Raw genomic sequence first — 24,621 nt, 5'->3', positions numbered from 1 at the left:
TAAGAAAACCTCAAAGAAGTACAAACTTTTAGGTTCATAATTTTTATTGGAAGATAAAACTGCAGAATAAAGTATTCAGTAAATCGATCTTACTTTTCCGTTAATTCTAGGCCACACTGTATATAATGTGTGTGCGTGTGTGCGCGCGTGTGTGTGTGTATGTCTGTGCGTCCTCTATGTAGTGCGGCAGTCATATTTATCAAATGGACATGAAAACGATATGTGTTAGCTTTATTCATCAACAAATACTTGTTTAAAATCATTGACCCAAATTAGTTTCAAAGACGTGCAGTATGAAGTGGCCATGTTTTAACCCTATAAAGCTCAAGGGGGGCACATTGTGCCCCCTACCATATTTTCATTTGCCACGCCTACACCCTTTACCCGATTTCAACCAAATTTGGTGACTTTTCCTAAAATCTTATTACAAACATTTTGATATATAATTTAGCTATGTCCAATACTGCTGGTTGCCATGGCAAGCGTAAACTGACAACCATGTTCGTCAGATTTTGCATGATTTTCTGTTCCAATTTCAGTTAACAATATAATAATGGATGAAATGGGGTTTTCTTGGCTCTAATTTGGTGAAGGACCGAAATATGATGTAATTATGGTTGTGAATCACCCAAAAATGGTCTTCTTTTTATTTACTTTATTTTTTATATGACATAGGCATCACACAATAGATATGATAGAAATAATAGAAAATACAGCATTTTTCAAAGACTACCCTTTTATTTTGTGTTCACACTAGCTTCGCCTGTAATATAATTTGTTTATCATATTATCAATCTGCAAACTCAAAATTCAATATTTTGGAAATATGAAATGTGATACCAATATATATACCCATTCCAAGCAATATTTCATGGGTTTCATTATATTTCTTTATATTGTAATGAATGGCGCCCCCACATGTTGACCTTGAGAAATGTCAACCATAACTAATAGTCAAAGTTGACTTGCTTTTCCTTTGTGGAGATTATGAAAATGATTGATATAAAATGAAAACATATATACTGGGGATAAAAAAATAAAAAGAAAAAACATGATATTAGCGTATTTCCTATATATTTCTTTATATTTTGGTAAATAGCGCCCTCACTGGATGACCTTGAGAAATTTCAAAATTTGGGTCATGTAGAGTATGAGTTGCTCTATCCATGTGCCAAATATGACGGTCATACATCTTTTAATAAAGAAGTTATAGGGGGGGCACAATGTGCCCCCCACCCCTTTGGGCCTGGAAGGGGTCAAAATAGCTTGGGCTTTATAGGGTTAAAATGGCAGCCAAAACATATAGGATGTAATGGTTGTATACACGAAAAGATGTATCCATTTATATAACTGAATCTCAAAAACACATTTTTGTACCAGAATCGTGAAGATGCATCATTTGGTTTTAAGGATATATGAATAGAATGTAGAGCGGCAGCCATGTTTTTTTCAATATGGCCGTTAATAAGTAGGTTGCCATGGTTTTATCCTCTCCAAAATTATTTTATTGGAATCCTTGACCCTGAAAACCTATACTTTGGTACAAGAATCATGACAATCGGACTTATAGTTTCCAAAATACACAGCATTGCTATGTCACATGGCGGCCATTTTGAAAAATGGCCGCCACGGCCGCCACAGGCAGAATCAGAGTGGCTTCCATATCAGAAATGACTTGTATTGGCATCATGTACATGTGTACCAAGTATGGTGCTTTTACCATAATGTGCATGATTCACCCTATATTTGCTCTATATCCGCTGGACTATACGTCCTGTTTGGGTTTTTTTTCACCATACTTGGACACATCCGCACTTGCATACAAGCTTGGTCTGTAAGCTCAGACCAACAACTAGCAATGCTTACACGTCACATTGCAGAAAGATACATAGACCTGGTGGATTTGGGGCTTTTTTATGTTAACGTCTATTCAGCCATAATTAGGGGGGGGGGGGGCTTCAGTATGTCAAACAATAGTTATGCACTGACATAGTGATATACCCGACTAATTGCATAACCCATGCATCGAATCATCTTTTCTTATTGTTTCGGAAGCCCCCCCCCCCCCCTCCAATATGGCCGACGAAAGCTAGAGCGATTTAAAATAAATGTCTATACTTAGACGAGGAAACTCTAGGCTTTGCATACTTCATCGTTATTTGATCTCCAAGGAGATGGCTTGTCTGGGTGTATTTAAATGACGGATTTATTTGAAAGTCAACGAGAGCATCAGAATCGAAATGCCACACGTCTTGAAACTTTGCATTTTACGGCTTCAGCAACAAGTAGTAGAGTGAAATAAGACTCCAAGTGAATTTAACCTGATTTCGATTTAGAGTAGACTTTCAGCTAGTTGTAGACAACGCTCAAGGCATGTACATATAAGATCGGCTAATTGGTATATCAGCAGTAGTAACAGCATTTTTAAAAAATTGCATTTTTTCTATAACACAGAGAGGACTTGGAGAAGATCAGCTCATCGCATGAAAGCGATGTCGATCACGAGGGACAAGAGGAGAGGAAGGACGATGATGTCGGATCGCCAAGTAGGTCTTTGAATATGTGGTAAAAATACCGGTTATCGACGGCGTTTTGCGCAGAATGGGAAACCATGCCGTAGCTCTGACAGAATACTCCCTTTTTACTATTATTGTACTCGTCACTATTCTTTTTATCCTGCTTTTATGTTGTTCTCCTGACAGAGACAAAAAAAGAACGAAATATGAAGACATCAAACATAATTATGTGTGACTCGCCAACACGTCAGACTTAAAAGTTGTCAAAATCAGTATGCCGATCCTCCAGACTTTCATTTCATTTCATTTATTTCATTCTCATTTTTCTTCCAACAAAACATAACACAGAGTACATCAAAAATTCATTCATAAGCATAATACATTACAAAGTATGACAATCAATGGTAATCAACAAACTAATGAAGACAAAAACATCATTGAATCTTCATGTGATGTGCGAACTGTTTCTCTTTTTTAAAACTCTTACAAGTAACGCGCCAGCAGGACTGCTATCATTATAATATTATTAAAAAAACCACTGATCCGGTAAACAGAGACAGCCCCCATCATGCTCATGGTTCGGCAGTTGGCAACTGCCTTCTATCGTCTTCCCGACTAGTATGGCGTCTATCGCGCGTGTGTATTAAGCATGAATTCTGCATGAGCGTAACCCACTCCCAAGAGAAGTGTAAAGCTAATGCTTCCCCAAAGTTGATGAGACGTGCGTGGAGGAGTTTAGCCGGTGTCGGAAATTGCACAAAGGCACTACAGTCACGACGTAAAGCAAAAAGACCACGACATTAAAGGCATGATCTACCATTTGCAGATGAAACAAAAACCCAGCAGTGTTTTTAAATAGTTCTAAAATGTGAGTTAGGGATAGAAACAACCACTGTAAAATTTGAATCTGTATAATCGATATTAAGTATTGTTAAATACACAAAATGTGAACAATAGCTGTAATAAAAACGTTTCCAGACTAAACCGTCTACAGTTATGGTTTATTGAGAAAAATACTGATATTTCCTTATATTTTAGGCGTTATTGCGAAAATTTCATAACGTAGAATGTTTTGTGATACAACTGACATATACTAATGCGTCAAATGTGATATCTTGAACATCTTTTAAATCACTGCTCCCAAAGGTAAACTGGGCCTTTAAGAACATGAATATAAGCTTTAAAAACACTGGAGTGGTAAAAGACTTTCACAGTATCTGATTATTTGCAATGATGGTAATAATGAAAACAAAGATATGAATGATTTATCATCAATATCAATAAAAACTAAATAGCTTTATCCTCATAACTAATTCTGTTGCTTGATGCCATCAACTTTCAAAATCGATTTAGAATGGAGACAAAGCACAATCGTGAGAGTCATGTTCGATATGTCGATAGAATTCAGTACCATTGTCCGACAATGACCATTATAAGTCTTGACAATCGAAATCTTAGAAATCTTAGAAATTCATTCATTCAAGGGACTGCAAGACTATTTCTATTTGGATTACTTGACTGGAGACAAACAAATTCTAACATTATTTTCGTCTGAACTTCCATGTAAATCACCCCTTTAGAAACAGCCTCACCCCCTTCCTTTACAAACCTTAAAATACATTATCATAGACCCTCTTGAAGGATGAATGCATGTGCAGTAGTAATTACGCCTACACCGATGACGAATTAAATGTTGTATTCCATGAACATCCTTTAGCGACTGTAGTCATCTTCATGACATTTGAGTCTACCGCTTACCATGAATTGGCAAGAAGAAACAGACATATACAGGAAAATGACGCTAATCACATTACTGATTGTGTATGTAATATCACTTATTCAAAAGACAGTGTCGAAAGGGAGGCTGAACAGCCATTACGTAGCTACGAGATGAGCAAGTTGAGAGGATAGTCAATGTGCTTCCAGTGCATCCAATGGTAACCATAGTAACTGTGATGTCTTCTTGATAAGTGTGATGGCATAAACAAAAACAAAGTAGAGGAAGAAATTGTCAAAAAGTTGAAGAAAGGGTGAGAAAGAGAGGGAGAGAGAGAGCAAGAGTAACAAAGAGAGGGGGAGGGGAGAATGAACATTTCTTGAACCCAATCACTCATCTCACTGGGAGAGAAACCCTAACCGAGGAATGAGGTAGCCATTTTATGCACCACTCTTACCATCTCTGCTCTTCGTTTTTCTGTCACTATTCATATCTTTGCTGTTTTTTTGTTAATTAGTTTGTTTGTTGTTGTTGTTGTTGTTGTTGTTGTTGTTGTTGTTTTTAGGGAGAGAATTGTTTTTCGACTTAGTTTTGCTATTCCCAAGAGGCTAAAAGTTGCAGTGTCGCTATATGTGTTCGCAAACCTCAGAAGAGTTGCCGTTGATTTCTATACACCGGTGTATCCCCTGCTCTCACACCTTGCTCGGAATTGTCTTTTATTCATTCGTTTATATTAAGCGGGTCATCGACGAGAGATTGCAAATGTCACGTTAATAATTGAATTTCTCATCTCGCAAAACACTGAGTTATTCATTCCGTTACGTTCGTACTACACGTCGTGTTCGACTCTCTTACCTCTTACTCCATTCTTCTCTGCGCCACCTTGCAGCCCAACTTCGCCCGCTGTTGTCGGCTGCGTTCACGAAGGCTGCCCCCTCCTCCGATGCAGGTGCATCGGCTGGGGACATCCCAGTTTATGACGTCGAATATGACAGCCAATCAGAGGCGGCCGCGGATAGCGGGATCATCACCTCGGCGGAAGACGAGTGTACCTCTCATAAAGACGTGAAACTACAGAATTCACATGATGAGATTCTGACCCAGCTGGTAAGATTTTGTGCAGGTGCATCTCCTTCCAGATGCATCTTTTTCAGGCTCTGATACTACGCCTTTTTGTGGTAGTAGCCTATACACTGTGTTTAGTGCATTTCTCTTTGGAAGGCGAGAATGTTTGTTCACTTGCAGATACTTTCTTATCTAATGAAAAACAACAACATGTGATTATTTCTTTTAAGATCCGAAAATTATGGTCACTTATTCTACAGGATTTTTTTTTTTTGACGCCTCTTGTGATGAACAAATAGAAATATTCATTTTACATTATTATCGCTTGTGAATACATCAGCTGATGATGTCACTTTGAATTTTTCTCTTTTTTTTTTTGTTACACAAAATATCACAGCATGTTGAATTCAGGCGTTAATAGGCTCAAAGTTTCGCCAGGTGTAAATGGGTACATATTAATAGACAATGGGCTGATAATATCATTTCGTGAACACAACCAGGAAAACAATGACACAAAGGAAAAGTAAAAAAAAAATACAGCTTGATACAAAATTTACTAGATCTTTAGCTTTTTCGGGAGGACTATTATAAAAGGTTCTCAAAATGCACCTGTATTCAATATGTAAATACAATTCAATATTTTAGATTTAGTTTGCAAGCATTTTATATTCGAACGTCGGACAAGACTGAGACAAAACTGATTTAGGTGTCAAAAACGATCTTTCTTCTAAAGGCGCGAATACATTTTCGATCATTTAAGTTAAACTGATCAGTTAAACCAGACAGCTACAAAGGTTTCCATTGTGAATAATAATGTTTAGCAAACAAGACCAAAATTAATAACGAAACTTATCGTTTCACTAAAGTTTATCTTTTTCATTAATATTCAGCCACCTTGAGGGAAACCTTCGAGCAGAGCTGAACAAATAAGAAATAACAGAATATCAACAATTGTACCATTATATACTTTCAACAAAACACGACTACATAATTATTATAATGTTGAAGAGAATAGCAAATGGAACAGCAAAAATCAAATGAAAGGTTGTTCCAAGGCCCATTGAACCGGCTTCTTAACATAGGTAAAAAGGTTAATGTTTAATCTTGTTGCTTTCCCTCCGGACCTGTCTGTTCCAACATGTAAATTATTTTAAAGTATTTAACATCTTTGTTTATCTTTATCGTGTTTCGAACACGTTAAAGTACACTGTGTCTCTGTCGCATTTATGCAGGTGAAAAAGGTCATATTGGCGAACACAACAATGCGCATGCGTATCAGAGAGGACGTATCTTCCGAACTCCTAAATTGCGAATCGCGTTTCAATGCGATGGCGGATGCTGTCACCGATATCAGGACAATGGTGGAGACGAACAGCACATTGATGACGTCATATCTGCGGAAGAATTTAAAGGACCAATCAACCCAGACCAAATCTAAGCGCGTCTTCTCGCACCAACGTACCGGCGAGAATTCCCCGCACGCGCACGGGCGGGAATTTGAGAATGATGAGCCAATGCAGACGAATCGGCCATCAAAAATCCCCGTTCCACAGAGGAGGCGTCACGGACTTTCATGTTCACCAAAGCCAATAGAACCAAACACTGATTTCCATGCCAACACCAACCCGCCGCCGCGGAATAAAGGCCTAAAGATTAAGGATATCAACGTCAAATCACATTTGAATGCTTATAAAACGAAACCATATTTGTTTCCAAAGAAAGCGGTGCACAGAAAATAATTTGAAGAATGAAAGGCTCGAGATTTAACGTGCCACTCGTAATTCATTTGAACATCTGTTCTGTTTCATTTGATTCATAATTTACAGGACAATGATCTGCCTAACAACAATGACAAGGGAATAACAACGGAACGTAGTATTTCTTATTTGCTACTTTCTTTTCCTCTCTAAAAATCATTAGCAAATGTATAATACACATCCAAATAGAAAAAAAGAAAAGAAAGCGTGACTGTGTGTTACTTCGCTTTTATTTTCCAGAACAAATGATTTTCATCAAGGGCAATGTAAATGTTAACATGGGTTTGTTTAATGTTCCACAATGGCAACCATAACGCTCCAGACAACTACTTCTCTAGACAACTACAACTACTTCTTTTTCTTCTTTTTCTCCTTCTTCATCTTCTTCTTCTTCTTCTTTCTCTTCTTTTTCTTTTTCTTCTTCCTCTTCTTATCCACTACGCAATATCTCTCTTTTCCTATTATTATGGACATTTCATATATTGATATGTGTTTCACTTTTTTGCACACATCGTGTCAATTTGTTACTGTACTTAGAGGAAAAAGAAAGAAATACAGAAGTAGAACCAAAACGATTCAAACGAAACATAGAGTACACGTTAACACATGAAAAGCCTTGCACTAAAGGAAAACGCAAACCATGCAGGTATCATGATAAACCTTTGTATGTATATTCTTTGTCAGTGGCGGATCCAGGGAGGACCGCAACCGGCGCACGCCCCCCCCCCCCCTTATTTTTTGTTGAAACAAGAGAAATAAAAAGAAAAAATGGCGGGAGGGGTGCGTGCGCCCCCCCCCATTAATTCTGTAAACGCGCCCCCTCTTTACGGAATTCCTGGATCCGCCCCTGTTTGTGCTACACGAACTCACTCTATCACACACACACACACACACACACACACCATACACACATGCACAACATGCTCATTTATCTTATGTTTTATCGTTTATTCGCGTCAATTGTTTGTCTTGTTAAATTTCTTTCTCTCCCACTTTCCTCCGTCTCTCAATAACTTTAACACTTTCTCAAGAGTACATGTCTATGACATAAGAGCTCCACTCAGCATGCATATTTTGCTCATGTCTGCCAATTATTCTGAGGGGACACTGTTCACCATATGATTAATTCTTGCCCATGCATGCCCTCCAATTCACAACACGTAAACTTTCAACAATTAAATTATTTTGCAACATTTTGTGACACGTTTCAGGTCGGTACCGTGCTCTGACTGAATCAGTAAAACAAATGATGAAAGAAACAAACCGATCAAAAATAAAATAGCACACACAACAAATTGCATACCGAGGTTTAATCACGGTGTTTGACCTTTTCTTTACTTTGTCACAATAATAGTGCGTTGACGTCATAGAAAGTACCATTGTCTGGGATTGAGTACGATCCGAAGGCGACTAACCAAGACTCCTGAAAAGTCGCTTTGATCTATCAAAGTATAATGACCCACCACTTCAGACGATTCGTATCTAGTCATACTAATCGACAACGTTATAAATGGCGATTTGGTCATTTTTTGTTTGTTTGCTGTTCATGGTGCTTTCTTTTTCTTTTTCTTTTTAGGTGCAAGTATACTAACCATGTATGTTCTAAACCAAGTATATGCTGCTTGTTCATATTTTTGTTTTGTTTTGCTTTGCTTTTGCTCTATTGGTGAACAAAAAAAAAATACTTGGGCGATTTCACGTGGAATGGGATAGGACCGGGGCTAAGTCAAACGCATTGAAACATTAATTGCTTGATCACTTTAACCGATGAAGAATCTCATCCGTGTAACCATTTCGAATCTCTGATGGAATGATGCAATACACGGTATGGCGATGACCTTTCCAGTTCGCTGGTACAGGCATATAGTCGCAGGTTTCGTTGACAACGAACAGACATAAGGGAAATCACTGTGCGGTATCAGCGAAACCCGCGGTTACAGCGCCTCACAGAATGCATGAGTGCCGATGTTGACCAACGAGGACTCGCTCCGCGTTAGATGATAGTGGTGATGCGTATCAATTACTCATCGGCAGCTCCCGAGGCGCCCATCATAAGAATGCGTGGTGAGGCGACACGAGGTTCCGGGAAACATAGAAAATACATAGGGTATGTCGACAGACAGTACGGCAAGACAAATTGCGCGGTTTTTGGAATGCTATATATACTGTCTGATATTCAGTGAGTTAATATGACATTTGTGGAACACATCTATTTTGATGTCGTCGACGGTTAATTTTATTTCAGCTTAACATGAAGTAGTTTCAACCAGAAACCTAAGTCAGTCAGGTTTACAGATTCTACAGACTAGCCTGTCATTACACCAACAAAAGAAAAATATTTACACATAAGGCACATACTGGCGCCAACTTCGAAGTTGCTGTCTATCACGTTTATCTTACATTCCATCCTGTAATACTGGCTTAATTCACCGAGTAAAATCATGTATAGATAGGACAATAAGCTTCACCAAAATAGACCAAATAAGATTATGGCCATTGAAATCCATAGTTTTTGCATGGCTTCCTATAAACACCAGTTACAGCTGTCAAAAGCGCACCCACAGACCAGATAGAAATACAACGTACGCAGGAGTAGTAGGCGTATTTACAGGGATATCACTTTCATTTTGTGCGAACTGCCGTCGTTAGACGGCAGTTTGCTCATGTGTTGAGTAGTAAGCTCATACTTGCAGAATTTTGCTGAACATGCAACTTCAGACGATATTTTGTTTGTCCACAAGCAGGATTCATGTATTTTGACGTACTTCAATTCATTAGAATCAGACACACATGCCCTCGTGAACGCAAAGTGGTGTAATAGGCTACTAATCGGAAATGACAGTACACGTGTATTTAAAATAATGTAAGGCGCTCCGAATACATCCGGAAGTTAATCATTAACTAACCTTACCGTGCTTACTGCAGTATTTTAAGCCGCTGTGTACAACTACCTGAACTTGCACGGCTAATCGCTTTTAACAACTCTCTGTCCACATTGTTTTGGTGAGTAATGAAATCAAACCTGCCATCAGTCCTTTAGACGTCGGTACATACTATTATTATTCATCCCCCCCCCCCTCTCTCTATTTTGAGATTCTCCATATTGCCTTCATCAAGGTAATTTCTACCTGACAGTGTCATTTTCTGCCAAATCAGAGGGTGCTAATAAGACGAAGGATGGACAGACGATTAATAAAAGCAATTAATTTCACAATCATAACAAAATAAACATGTATTTGTTAGCAGAAGTGGTTATAAAGACAAAAACATTGCCAGGTAACAGGATCAAAAACCAGGAGGATACTTACTCCGATTGTTTTTGATACTATAGAGTCTTGATATACAGGCCCTACCTGAATATAAATCACTGAAAGCTGCAGTAACAGCCATAAATACTTCATGTACTCCATGTACTAAGTAGTTCTTAGTGGAATAAATACGCTACACATTGCTCCCCTTGATGAAATTAATCAATCCATGGCGACTCCATCGCTGGGGATACACAATTCAGAAGAAATGTTTCCATATACATCCACACACGTTACAAAATTATCAATCAAACATATTCTGATTTTAAAAACAACAACTTACATACTAGCGAGACTTCATGATAAGCAAAAGATGAACGAGGTTTGTAACGCAAAATGTTACAATTTTTGTTGGAAGGCGCCATTGCGGTATTTGTGTTTCGTGATGCTAGAATTATACCTGAGCCGAGGTGTTTTAATAGAATTAAACTGAGAAACAGCTTTAAGTGACTCTCTTCAGGTCCACACGTGAGGGCGTTGTATCCATTGTGTTTATGCACAGATTGCTACCAGCGTTCATGTCTTGCAAATCATACTACAGCAAATTTCAGAAAGAAAAATACATTAAAAAAAATGTCTCATGCATTGGTGATGCCAGTGCGTGGTGAATTAATCATAATGTACACAGCATTGTGAAACTGAGGAAGGCCCCATCACTTGCTGGCTTTTTAAATCTTTGTTGAAAACTTACCTTTTTTTCAGAAGCCTTTGATTAATTTGTTACTTATTTTTTGTGTGTATAATCAGTAACAATGCCAGATGCTCTGTTACATCACAGCGCAGTAGAGTATATTTACATAGTAACTGCGCTATACAAATTTGTTTGATCATTTATAATACATTGTTCTCTGAATTTACCTTTGATAAAGTACACAGCATCACGCAAAGCAACGTTATCACTCATACTGCACTGGGAATATGTCATATTAACATTTTATGGTCTAAGTGGGTTCTATGTTCAATTAGGTATTTAAGAAACATGTAGCCTATACACTCTCTGACAATGTTGTAAAACCATAATATCTGTAGTTATTTTTTATAACTTACTGACAGTGCGTCCACGTCAGAATCTGCGCTCACCAGTCAAATATTTCACCGCACAGTGCATCTGATTACAATATGGTGAAATTATCAACAGAACGTTATGATGATACTGGAGTTGTGTAACTTATCACCTCAGAAAGAATTATTATGCATAGATTTAATGAACAATGACTCAAATTTACCTGGAAGCTGGCTGCAGGAATGCACGTTACATCAGGAAAACCGTTCAAGGAAAAATAAGATGCCCCCAGTGGTGGCTAACTGGTTTTAGCAGCACCCTCCGCGCCAGTGTAAGATGCCACACCATACATGAGGGGCTTCTGATGGAGGATTCTCGCCTCTACCTTCTCCCCTCAAGACCTCCTCCAAAGAATACTGAGTCATCTAGGGATTCGTAGAGCAGGCCTTTTATAGTCATCCCGGTAGGTATCATTTCCGTCAAGATACATACACTCGACATTTTTATGAAAGGCTTATGAAAACTTGTGATACGGGAGACAAAATTAATCCAGAATTTGTAACAAAATGTCGGTGAAAATTTTCGAAAAAAAATTGCGTCCTTTTGTTCTTCTCTCGCTTCAGCAATTCCAAGCGGAAAATACCGACCTTCACTAATACGTGGAGGAGATTGAGGTAATACAGCTATTCATTCGTGCATCAAATGGACAATGCCAGCCCTGCGTGGCGATATTTTGTCTTCCAAGAGTACCGTCTGCCACCTGGAAACAATCTCCCGCGCTTCTAGAAAACAAAACATCAACAGAGAACACTTTGCTGTTACAGAATTCGTCTAATCAAATATTGGGTCCGTCCCCTTTTCCATATACAGAACGTTTCCATTCTCACACGGCTTGCAATGGAAAGACGGAGCAAAGAATTGAGACTAAAAGAGAGATGAATAGAGAGAAGAAGATATTTAAATGAAGAGAGAAAGAAGGAGAAATAAGGAAGGAGGGACTAAAAGACAATAGAGTGTCTATTAGTCTCTCAGTTTGCTGGCGTACATCTTGTATGAATTAATATTGCCTCGTTCCCGGCCCTCCCACCCTCAAGGTTTATTGATGTCCGATAATTAATGTCGTTGTCCGTAAGGATCTTCAATAGAGAACAAGAGGGATTTGGAGGAAAACTAATTAAATAGTTGCCGGTGTAATAGCGGCGCCGCTGTTTATACTAGTCACTTACGTCAACAAACGAAATGAAGAGTGCATGTCATTAACCGCCTCATTGCGGATGTGATAGGAGAGAGGACGCTTGTATTTAGCTAATCTGAGTGTGTTGTACGGAGAGGGAGAACAGATACGTCTCTCATAATTTATTAATTGTAGCATAAAAATGAGCATCTTCTTCATAAATTCTGCAATATCAAGTATAACCAGAAGTTAATAGAGCCTACATAATGGTAAGCTAATAATAGTAGAATAGTAGAATGATACTATTCTATATACTTTTTTTTTATTCCCGTTTGTTATCTGATTCCTCTCTCGCATTTACACGGTATAGTTGTATACGATTGATCAATTCGGTTGATGAAGTATAATATAATGTTGTTTCATTAGATTTGTGTTTCATCGTGACATTTTTTTTGAAGGCTCCAAAACGCCAAGCAAAACAATACAAATATGATTTATACAGATAACGTTCAAATTGAATGACGTTAGTTCCAAGAATACCATAGTCGGCCAAAACGTTCTAAAGTAGAAAAGCCTTTATTATATCTTTAGGTTTTTTTTTTCCATTGATGATTAATTCTGACGTTAAATACACCACAGAAAGAAAAAAAAAGAGAAAAGAAAATGTGTTTCTTTGACACAAGTCTGATTTTGACTCTAATTGGTTTTGATGGAAGTTATGAAGGCAAGAACCAATATAGTTGCATGTTTATGTCTTTCCAATGTGACCCCGTTATACAATGATAACGCCATCAACTTTAAACATAATGAATGTTTTAACACCCGTCCGCATTTGACGTGATCACCGGATTTCCATACGTACATTTCATACGTACAGGGAACGGTACTCAGACAGATTGGTTCAGCTCACCAACACTAAAAAACAAGAGTGTTTTGTATGCCTTGGCCTCATTCATGGTCTGACGTACTCGCAGGGGATGCTGTATGACGTAAGATATAGTAATGTGGAAATGATTACGTCACAATCAGTCTAGAGCTTGACAGCACAGAATGCGATATGAGGAATCAGCTCGTGCCATTTTATTATCACCATAAAAATAAAGTGATCTTATAGGAGGTTTCACACGGCCCCAAAATCTCAGTAATTTGTCTCATGAACGTCTGGCAAGCCGAAACATAGCGATTTGAATCTTTCTGGATAAATATACAGTTTGGAGAAAATGGGAACAGAAAACATGAAAATGCCGATGGATTTATATTTCTTTGTTACCATTCAGTTACAGTTTGTCCATACATTTCTTCATCTCAAGTACATGTATGTTTTGTTTCAATCTAAACAAATGACGTGAATTTAAATCTCATTTGAATATTCAAAAGTTACATTGTACTTTACTTTGTTTATATGTAATTGTCATATATTATTGTATCCTATCGTCGGAAATGAAATAAAAATGGAATTAAATGAAATAATATTGTATACGTTCGAGACCTATATAAGATAGTAGGCAACAAAAATATTATGAGCAAAGGTAAACAAAACAAAGATAACATTTCACGGCTCACTTTTAGATGTCTATCGTTTTCCCTGCATTCACTGGTCATTATTATGTATCATTGGCATACAAATGATAATGAAAAGTAATAGTAATGGAGAAATGATAATGAAAAGTCTCCTTTCTTTTTGATAGTTTTCATCAATACGGGCTACCACTCATCCTATTTCAACCTAGTTCAGGATTTCTAGCATCTGGTGGCTAAATTGGTTCACAGGTCTTTGATGTTTGCGAGTCGTTAATTACCTCAATGTCTACAACCCTCTTTCAATGAGACGTATGCCTGGATGACATCACGGTTGCTTAGCAACACACTCATCATTCGCCATCTTATCGATGCTAGCGAGATTTAAACGTGTGTTCGTGCCGTTGGAGCTTCCGGGTTTTTTTTTTTTTTTTTTGGTTTTTTTTTTGGGGGGGGTTATTCTTGTTGTTCTTTAATCACATCAGCTAAGAATGTTATGGGGTTTTTTTCGGGCTGTGCTGATTCTGTTAGCAAGAGTTCTCAACAAATTGTGAAAAGAGTTTGATGAAAGATTTCGGATAAGCCCTATTTGTGGTGTAAGGATCAGGTGATGGGTTTCTGGTGGTAATCTCTATCGTAATCAGGAATCAGGATATTTTCAAAGGATGCTAAACACAGTTCAATGACGTTAGTGATCGTATGACGCGAGTGGAGATTTTTTTTTCTTTATTCATTATTCTCGTAACGATTATCAATACTATTACTGTTTGACCGGATCCCGCTTTGTACCGACACCTATAGTAGATCCACTTGCCTTGAAAATAAGCAGGTCAACCATAGCATGGACTATTCAAGTTGTATATATAATGATAAATGATCGAGGAACAATTGCTGTTACTTAATTGGACCAAAAAAACAACAACAACCAAAACATCCTAATTGAGATCACTGATTTTGCGGGTTTATACGCGTAGCCTTTGCGGACGGACCAATTCGGACCAATACAACAAAGGACAGACATTTTGTTGTATAAATTTTCTCGTTTATACCACAATACTGATCCCAGCATCTGCAGGGTGTCAATGCCAACGGCCCCAAAGAAATGAAACTACGCCACCTACTGTCAGTATTCAACGCATGCGATACTGCAGTGGCGCCGTCAGAAGCATCTGACCAATCATTACTCGAAAAGTGTTATTTCCGCAGTCACATAGCATTCCCTACAACAAACAAAGACATCGTACTGAATATGCGATATATAGTTATAGCTTATTGTAAAGCTAACTGATACACAATTACGTTGAGAAGGAAGGCTGTGACTTTAGGTAGACCTCATTTGTTTCTGCACAAGACAATGGGGTATGTACATGTATGAATTTTGATTTTTTACGAAATTTAATCTAAGAAGGGATATTAAAGCTTTTATGGCGTTAATTCTAATTGATTATGACTTTAAGAGATGATATGTTTAGATAGTACTTCACTTTTGATGTAAAAGAAGTGGCATATTCTTGTTGGAGTAATCTACATGACAAGAGAGCATAAGAAGAACGTACATGTATAAATAGAAAAGAATTTAAAAAAAAAGCAAACGTATCTTACGAATTACAGGTTCTGAAATCAGGCGCAATGAATAACACAAAACCTTAGGAACTTTGAAATAGATGAAAAAGAATATCATTACGATACGCTTACAAGGCGTTCCATACTATTATGATAATTGAAACTGAGTGAAGCAAGACCCTCGTTAAACTCCATGACTGGGACTCCATTGATGAAGGGTGCCTTTCTTTGGTGACGCTCATCACACTTTTGGACGTACCGTGACCTTTTCCAGCCGCCGATCGCTTCATCACTCCGCTTGAAAATGATATAATTAACCCAGCATTAATTGGATACTGCTCTCCCTTCTCCCCCTCCTCCACCCTCTCTCTCTCTCTCTCTCTTTCTCTCTTTCTCATCACACTCTTAACGCAGAAATTTTCATTAACATACCTCCATCTCTTCTCTTTGCCTGGGGGCCTTGGAGTCGCCGGCACACTGTCTTATTGCCTAATTCACGTTCACGGCAGGGGGAAACAGCGGGTGTCGTTAATTCAGATGTGAAGTTCGTAATTGGCAGCCGACACTCGACGTGTAAAAGTGTGCCGCGACTGTTACGCCATGCGGAATGTGTCATTGTTGTTGTTTTCGTAGTTTGTGTTTTTTTTTTAACCGCAGTGACTTCAAGTAGCTGAGGTCCATTGGAGTGGTTCTCGAAGTCATGCCTGGATTTTTCTGTTTTGGCTGAAGCCATTGAATATGAAATACTTCGATTTTGTTTGTACAGTATTTTTGTTCACGTGTATGTGTGTGTGTGTATGTGTGTGTACGTGTGTGTACGTGTGTGTGTGCGAGCATGTGTGTGTAACGGTGTGCATGTATCTGTCCTTTCTATAGATCTACTTGCATGAATGTTTGTGAAAATCTGCTTTATCCAGGATTCCTCAAAGGGGAGAATCAGGCAAATACTGGAACAAAAACACTAAACAAACAAACATATAAACATGAATATCCTACAAAACAATCCATAGATTTCGAATTACAGTGGACCCTTTTGAGGTGCTCAACAGCTCTCGAAGATCAACCAAATCGACAGCGCCAGGTGGGATATCATACAATGACCGCCAAGTACAAAGCTGTGTACCATGAGTCATGGCTTTAGCCCTAACAGTCAGTGTCACCGGGGAGCTGTGAGCAGACTACTCAAATGACTTATCATTTTAAAAGACTGCGCATGTGACGGGGTTAGACACTCCTTGCTCGTAACATTTTACGGGTCTATAACGTTGAGGGGGACAGAAAGTGAGGGGGTAGTGGAAAAGACGGTGGTATTGGAGGGATTCTATAATAGAACGTCAGGAGTTGAACACATGAGTCTTGAGGAAATGTAGCGTGGTTGCTAGATGTCATGAACCTTAGCATCTCTGTTCAGGGGGGCATTTCATGAAGCATTTCTGTCCGACAACTTGTCGGACAAATTTGCTCTCAACCAATCAGATGCAAGGATTTCAGTAGCTTTTAACATTTTGTCAGACGAAATATCTGACAAAACGCTTCATGAAATGCCCCCATATTTGTGGTAATGTTGATTTATTTCATTGTGTGTGTATTGTTTTGTTTTGTTTTTAAGATTAATATTGACGGCACGGCTTTGGCATTAGTCACTTGTTAAGTTTTGAACCCTGGCAGGGATTTTATTTCCAGGAAGTACACGCACACACACACACACACACACACACACACACACACACACACACACACAAATCTTGTCAGAACAGGACACGCCAAGTTCTATCTTGAAATGGCTCATTGTTTCTGCTTGGAGAAACAAATGGACAAGTAGCTGGATTTTCACATTTTTTTCCTAAGTCGTAATTGATATTTACTAGTTTTCTTAGAAAACAAATGGGTTTTTGTTTGTTTGTTTTGCTTGCTCATTTTCCATCTGAGAAGATGGCTGGATAGCCCATATTCAGCTATGTTAAGCTGGTCTTCCATGGGGTCCAGTTGGATGTGAGGTGGGACCACTTCTCCGGGTTAAACACCCTGCTCTTTGCGATGAATGAATGAAGTGGGATCTTTTACGTGCATGAGCTGTGACTCTCTCATACACGGGACCTCCATTTTATGTCCTATCCGAGGGACAGAGTGTTTTGCCTCTTGCTAGAGGGGACGGTATGATTACACACAGCATCGCTCAGTCCAGACTCGGGCATCGAACCCGGGTCGCTTGGGTCGGAGGCAGACGTGCTACCGACTATTAAGCCAACTCACCGCCTAAGAATGACAGAGGTCATCCAGGGGTCAGGATGACAGCGACACTGCTCGCAGCATCTTGGAACCTGGATGCTCTTTCTCCATTCTTGTTAAAGTTAAAAGATACGGCAGATGCCAAGTGAGCGTCATATCGAAATTTGTCATTGCTACGTGAATATGAAAAAGTTTTGTGTGATATTTTCAATTTCGTCGCAAACCCCTTGGTAAGATGTTTGCATCTAAGGTAGATAACACTTTATGATGTGGCTGTTCCAAAAGCGATGGATAACTCTGCGTAAAAAGAGAATGAATAAATAAAAATGTGTCCGATACGTTGAGGGAAGGTAAATTCAATTTCTTAATAATTTTACTCTCCTATTAGTCATTTTCCAGACATGGTTTACGGATCAAACAGAGACAATGAAGACTACGTACAAACAAGCAAACACTAGGTAGTAATTAGATTGCACTAATTACATGACTGGGCCCTTCTAATTCCCTGAACTTCAGAGTGGAGCAGTTGTTTGACTCTCTTCTAAGCAGAGAACTGCGACAGCCAGGGCAGGTAAAGGATGAGGTGTAATCACTGCCTGAACCAAGAATGCAACTTAATACCAAGAGCCGACGGTACACCGAGCGACGCGTTTAGCCATTTGGCATCTCCCGCGTAAACCTCTCCTCGCCGTGTTCACGGTCTGGCTTTGGTCGTCAGTGCGTGGCGTGTGACCAAAGGTAGGTAGGTACGCGGCAGGTGCGCAAACATTTCAAGGTCACCACGGATTTTGTGAGTTTCTCGACGTCTACGAAGAGTAGGAGCGAAGACGAAACGACGAAAATAAAGAGTCGCACGTAAATGTTGACCTTCACATCGTTGATTTTCGGTGTTCACCCCCCCCCCACCCTCCTTCTCTCTAATTCTCTACCATAGTACACGAGAAGTCGTCTCAAGTTGTTAGGGTGGACTGCACTTTTTTCTATAATTATCAGCTTCCAGGAGTGTGTGAATGTACGGTTAAGAACTCTGCAATTGCATATCTGCCAGGAGTAGAACAATGATAGAGCAAGAAAGAAACAATCATTTTAGTGATTTAATAAGAGACATGCAGTCTTTGTACTGGTGGATGAAAGGGAGGGGGGGGGGCTGTTACACTGATCTTACTCTCTCGTGCACTTTCACACCCACGTCAATTACCTGAATAGAAGCAGAGGCAATAAAAGAACATGATGAAAATCACCGCGCGTTCGCTTCCGATTTCACGTCACGAAAATGCGATCATAGGGAACGTATGTAATGTTTCGTTTCCTTCTTTTTTTTTTTGAGGTTATAATGTATTCACGCCATGCATGAAATCTCAACTCTTTATGTTTCTTTTCGTATCGAAAAAAAAAATGTGATTCTCCCAATAGGGCCAAATAGTAATTATGAATGGGAAAAGACTCAATAAATGAGACTCTGTGATTACCGTGGGATGATATCCTTTAGTTTTTCTTTTGTTACATACGCCTTGGCTCCGGGCTGTTGTAATCAGTGTGCGCGTATTGTAAGACATGAACGGGACCCCGAAATAATAGATTAGTATCAATTTGGTAACAGTTTCGAAAACAGACTTCGGACGTGTATTCTATTGCATGAAACAACTGAATCAATAAATGATTGACATAACATGAAAATAAAAGTAAAAATATAGGAGGTATTCATTCAAAGTTAACCAGGTGTATATGAAAGTCAATATATATATATATATATATATATATATATATATATATATATATATATGCATATATATGTATATATATATATATGCATATATATGTATATATATATATATATATATATATATATATATATATATATGTATGTATATTCTGCTTGATTATGCATTGACTACAAATCGTCTGCTCTTTAAGAAATAACATAATACAAACTCATTGATGGAGCTCTCGTTGTAAAAGTGCATCGAAACTTTCTGTCAATGAAAATCTAAATGATCTGTTAAAACAAACAAACAAACAAACAAAAACATAAAACTCCTCCAGCCTCTCGATTGAACATTATCGTCTGTAGATGTGAATGCAGGGTATTTCATTCTGGCGGCAAACATGTTTTGAGGGCAACATACGTCATTCACATTACAGCCATTAGCAAAAGTATTTTATTGTGCTTGGCCCTTTTTAGGGTGGGGTTAGATTAAAATGGCCAACATAAAATCCTTACTTGATAGTGTTTAAAACCTATGATTACTTGGGTTGTTAACAGTGCTCGCGATAAGTGCTCAAGAAAAGTGCAGTCTCGAATAGAGGGTAATCATTGAGCCCTTTGTTGGTTTGAATGAATCCGTCACGTTGCCATGGTATCAAACAAACACGGGCCCAATTTCCCTGGCTCTTCGACCCTGTCCATTAGGCTTTTGCTTTGGAGCGCTAAAATGCCAGCTGGCGTCTTTAAAGTAGAAATCGACTAAGGAAAGAATTTATAACTGTAATGCAGCAATGGATAACGTCGGGGAAGATGGTATAGTTTCTGGACATTCTAAGATTAATAATTGTAATCTTTGAAAGGCAGATAAATCATTTAACATGGCGTCCAATGCCCACACTTCGAGGGGCACGTCGATTGGACAAAAGATGCGAACAGCGTCTGTCCTTACACATTCTTGTGCGTGAAAAGTCACTCTTTCAACTAATTCCCTTTTTCATTTTCATAATTCCGTCGTCAAATCAATCATTTATCATTTTACCACATAATAATTGTTGCATCAAAAGCAAGAAATATAAAGTATGTTTTTTATAGAAATGGAAGAGAAAGTGACATAGTTTGGATTTTCCAATGTGTGGGTGCTTTGTATGCGATAACGATGCCAGCATCATGGAGAGACGATTTTTAGCATCCTCATCACGTGATGTAGGTATACATTATCATTATGAATTTTACTGGTCGGTCATAACATCGTCTGTTGAGAAATGAGAAGGGCTTTAAGTTGTCTCGAACACTATGGTTTTAGTGGCAACTTAACGCCCTAATCATTCTCAACCGACGACATTAGCATGTCATGTAGAACCAATCTAGATGAATATGAGACTTACATTGTGCTTGTGGCCCATTGCCCTTCGCAGTACTGTCCTCTAAATGTGAGCTCGCCTTTGATAGCTTGGTCTACAACATGGATAAGTATGTGCATTGAACACGAAATGGTTATTGTTTCTAATTTCCATTTTTGAAATTTCCACGAAAGATGCAACGTTATCGCTTCATTAAGGCTCCTGGTGTCTTTTCCAGTAAATTAGGGTGTGTCTGTGTTTCATCAAGAGAAGTAAACACACAGCCGAAACAGTATAATAAATAGATAATTGTCAGGGGCCATTCCACACAATGGAGCTAGTCCTTCCGGGTTAACACTGCGACGAGAAAATAACATCCATTAAAGCCGGAAATTGTGTCTCTTTACCAACTATCAGCACACACCCATTACGTTTGCATTGCATCAAAGGATCTAGCTAACCTTTTTATTAACTTTATCGTCACTCATCACAAGGCAAAACTAAGAGCGATCGTCTCTTTGTTTGTAGAAAGCTTTTTTAACGACAGGAGTGCCTCGATTATTGTTTCACTTAGTTAAGTCTCAATGATGTCTCAGGATCAAAGATACACGCAACCCCCATAATAGATACTTAACTCATTCAACGCGGATGTTTATATAACATACCACGTGGACCAGATTTGTTTTGTACCACTTGGAATGCTGCTTGGGTACTTGAGAAATAAACGGAAATCAAGTGAAAGGTTATGAAAAAAAAGAAAAAAATATCTTGCCTCAGAGGTTGATAGGACAATATACATGTTGGTGCAGCAGGTTTTGAAACTATCATGGGGCTTACAAGTATAACACACAAACATAAAAATATATATAAACATACACACACACGCAAACACATACAATTACCCAAAAGTCAAACACGCACACATACAAACACACATAACGGATACACGCGAATGGCATAAACAACAAACAATCCTCACGTATACCACAGAGTCGACCAATGTGGTTATTTCGTCACACCCATTCAGTTATTAAAAAGGTGTAATATCAAACAAAGTCTTATTCATTTTACCTCCACATGGTCAAGTGCTCACAGTGTGTTTTCGTCTGTTCATCTCTGCATTATCATTTTTTCTATTTATTTCAACAATAAGTCTATAACTTTGTAACAGTGTTCTCAAGTTACCTGCAAATATGTATTCATGTCTAATAGACGATGATATACCTTGCCCTCTCCTTGCTCATCTCGTGTTATGCACCTACTGTGTAAAAATGCTTTATTTACACCCCGTCCCTCCCTTTTTATCTCTCTCTCTCTCTTTCTTTCTTTCCTTCTCTCTCACGTGGTACCTGGGAAGTCACGTGACCTCAATCTCTTGCCGTGTAGACTCGAGCGTTATTAATATCCGGAATCTTCGTATTGGGTAATCGATAAAAATTCCTCTCACGTGTTCGCGAGCCTGTAATAAACACATCGCGTTTGAATTGTCAGATTGGTAAATATGGTTTCATAATCAAATATCTATCTCGTCGTCTTGAATCTATACGCGTTGCAAACTCTGGCGGTATGCGGCACATATTACTTGATGATTTATCCCCTCCCCCCCCCCCCTTGATTCTTAGTTTGCAACTTTCTGAAGATGTAACATCGAGAATGTTACTTTCGTGTCATGTATCAGATTCTTGGTATGAAGTGATATAAATTCTCAAAAACTTTAATAAAGGTAATAATGCTTCCAGTGTAAATGTCATGAATGTGCACACCTTGGCTTGCGGGGAGATTCTCCCCTGATCCGTCAATATGATTGTAATCTTTACGTAGTCATATTGTTTTACTACAATATTGATAGTATTGATTGAGATTATAGAAAACAAACAAACAAACAAAAAATAAATCATTAGACTTTTGAAAAGTGACAATCAAATTAATTCTAGCAAATCAAACCATGTATACTAAAGTGATATAAAAACTCTGCGTAAATCTCAGAAAAAGCTATCTTGATCAACCTGATCAACATAACTTGACACGCACACACACAGACAGACATACATACACACACATATAAACACACACATTCACACGCACACATACACACAGCCACATAACGAAGTAAATACATAAAATAAAAGGAAAACTAATAGATATACTTGATGTGCATTTTTAATATCCGGAGCTGCAGATCTCTCTTTCACAAAGGGTATCCAGCCCTCTGACCATTCAACATCAAAGGAAGCAGGCGGAGAGAGAAAAAGATAGTTAAATAGATAGATAGAGATAGAGATAGAGAAGAGAGAGAGAGAGAGAGAAATGAATAGAGAGAGATAGAAAGATACATAAATAGTTATAGATGGACAGAGAGAGAGAGATAGATATATAGACAGATAGAGAGATAGAGAGGGAGATAGATAGATAGATAGATAGATAGATAGATAGATAGATAGACAAAGATATATATTGATAGCTAGATGGGTAGATAGCTAGATGGGTAGATAGATAGAGGGAGAGAGAGATTGTGATGTAAGGAATATTGATGCCTGTCAACTATTTTGTCACGCGATCACGAACGCAATTTGACAGAGGTGTGACATCCCAGCAATTGTTTTAAATATTTTTTTCCCTTTTATTTGCACGTGCCTTTCAGTGCGTGGTAGTCATCGACATGTGATGGCTGCAGGGAGAAACACGTGGATGATTTCAAAGAGGATATTATGCCATGGCAGTAATTTAGGGCGTTTTTTTAAGTCTTCTTCTTAACCTCCTTCTTCTTTAACGTCTGTACGTGCCATCATCTCCCCGAGCATGTATTCACCTTTGAAATCCGGATGCCGAAAAGATTGTGGTTGCCGCTTATGTCGGGTTTGAAAGCCTGTCCATAAAAATAACCTGAGGTGGTGGGTATTTTTATCTTTTCATCTCAACAAACAAATATGATGTATAGAAAAATGTCTCATAACAAACAAAGTCAAAAGTTTTTGACAACGAATTCCGGGGCATCAGGACACTGTTAATGCTGCTCTGGACGGTTGCTAGTATGAACATCCCGTTACGAGTTCGGCCTGATGCGAAAATCCAGGGCTCAGATTTCGTACCAAATAGTGCATTCTGAAGAAGATTATATCATAAAGTAGAGGCATTATATGATCATGTTCGTTCTCCACGTAGAATATTGTTGTAATGTCGGAAATAACAAAGAAATCTTTGATTTCTTAATCAAAATTTCATTGTTCGTTTGTCTGTTTGCTTTTTGTTTGTGTGTCTTCAAATGTTTGAGGGTTCAGAGTTAGAGTGCCACAGCTATGGTGGAATTAATTAATGGAGTAAGTTGACTGTTAGCATTGTAAGTGACAAGTACGTCTGCACATACTATGCCATCACTTTTGCAAAAAAAAAAACACAAAAAACCCGTTGACATGGTTAATAGATAAAAAAAATCAAAATATGTATACTAGCGCATGTAATAGGACTTATGCCTTCGACATAATCTCGAATCGCGTTACCATAGCTCTACACATTCAATATGATTCTACTCAATTCAACAAAGTTAGGTTACATGAATATTTCGGGGCGTGCAGGCAAGATGCATTTTCTTGGAAAAGAAGCCTATGAAAATCCGGAACAGTAAAACTAGCTCCTCGTTGCACATTTATTGTGCGTGAAGCAGAGCTATGCCCTTTGGTGACGCGGTCTACTTCTTTCAGTGAAAGCAAATTGAATCTGGCTTGCCGT

This window comes from Diadema antillarum, unplaced genomic scaffold, assembly GCF_040938485.1.
Source record: "Diadema antillarum isolate AM-2024a unplaced genomic scaffold, OU_Dant_1.0 seq00000460_RagTag, whole genome shotgun sequence".
Lineage (NCBI taxonomy): Eukaryota > Metazoa > Echinodermata > Echinoidea > Diadematoida > Diadematidae > Diadema > Diadema antillarum.
Note: the sequence above shows the minus strand (reverse complement) of the source record.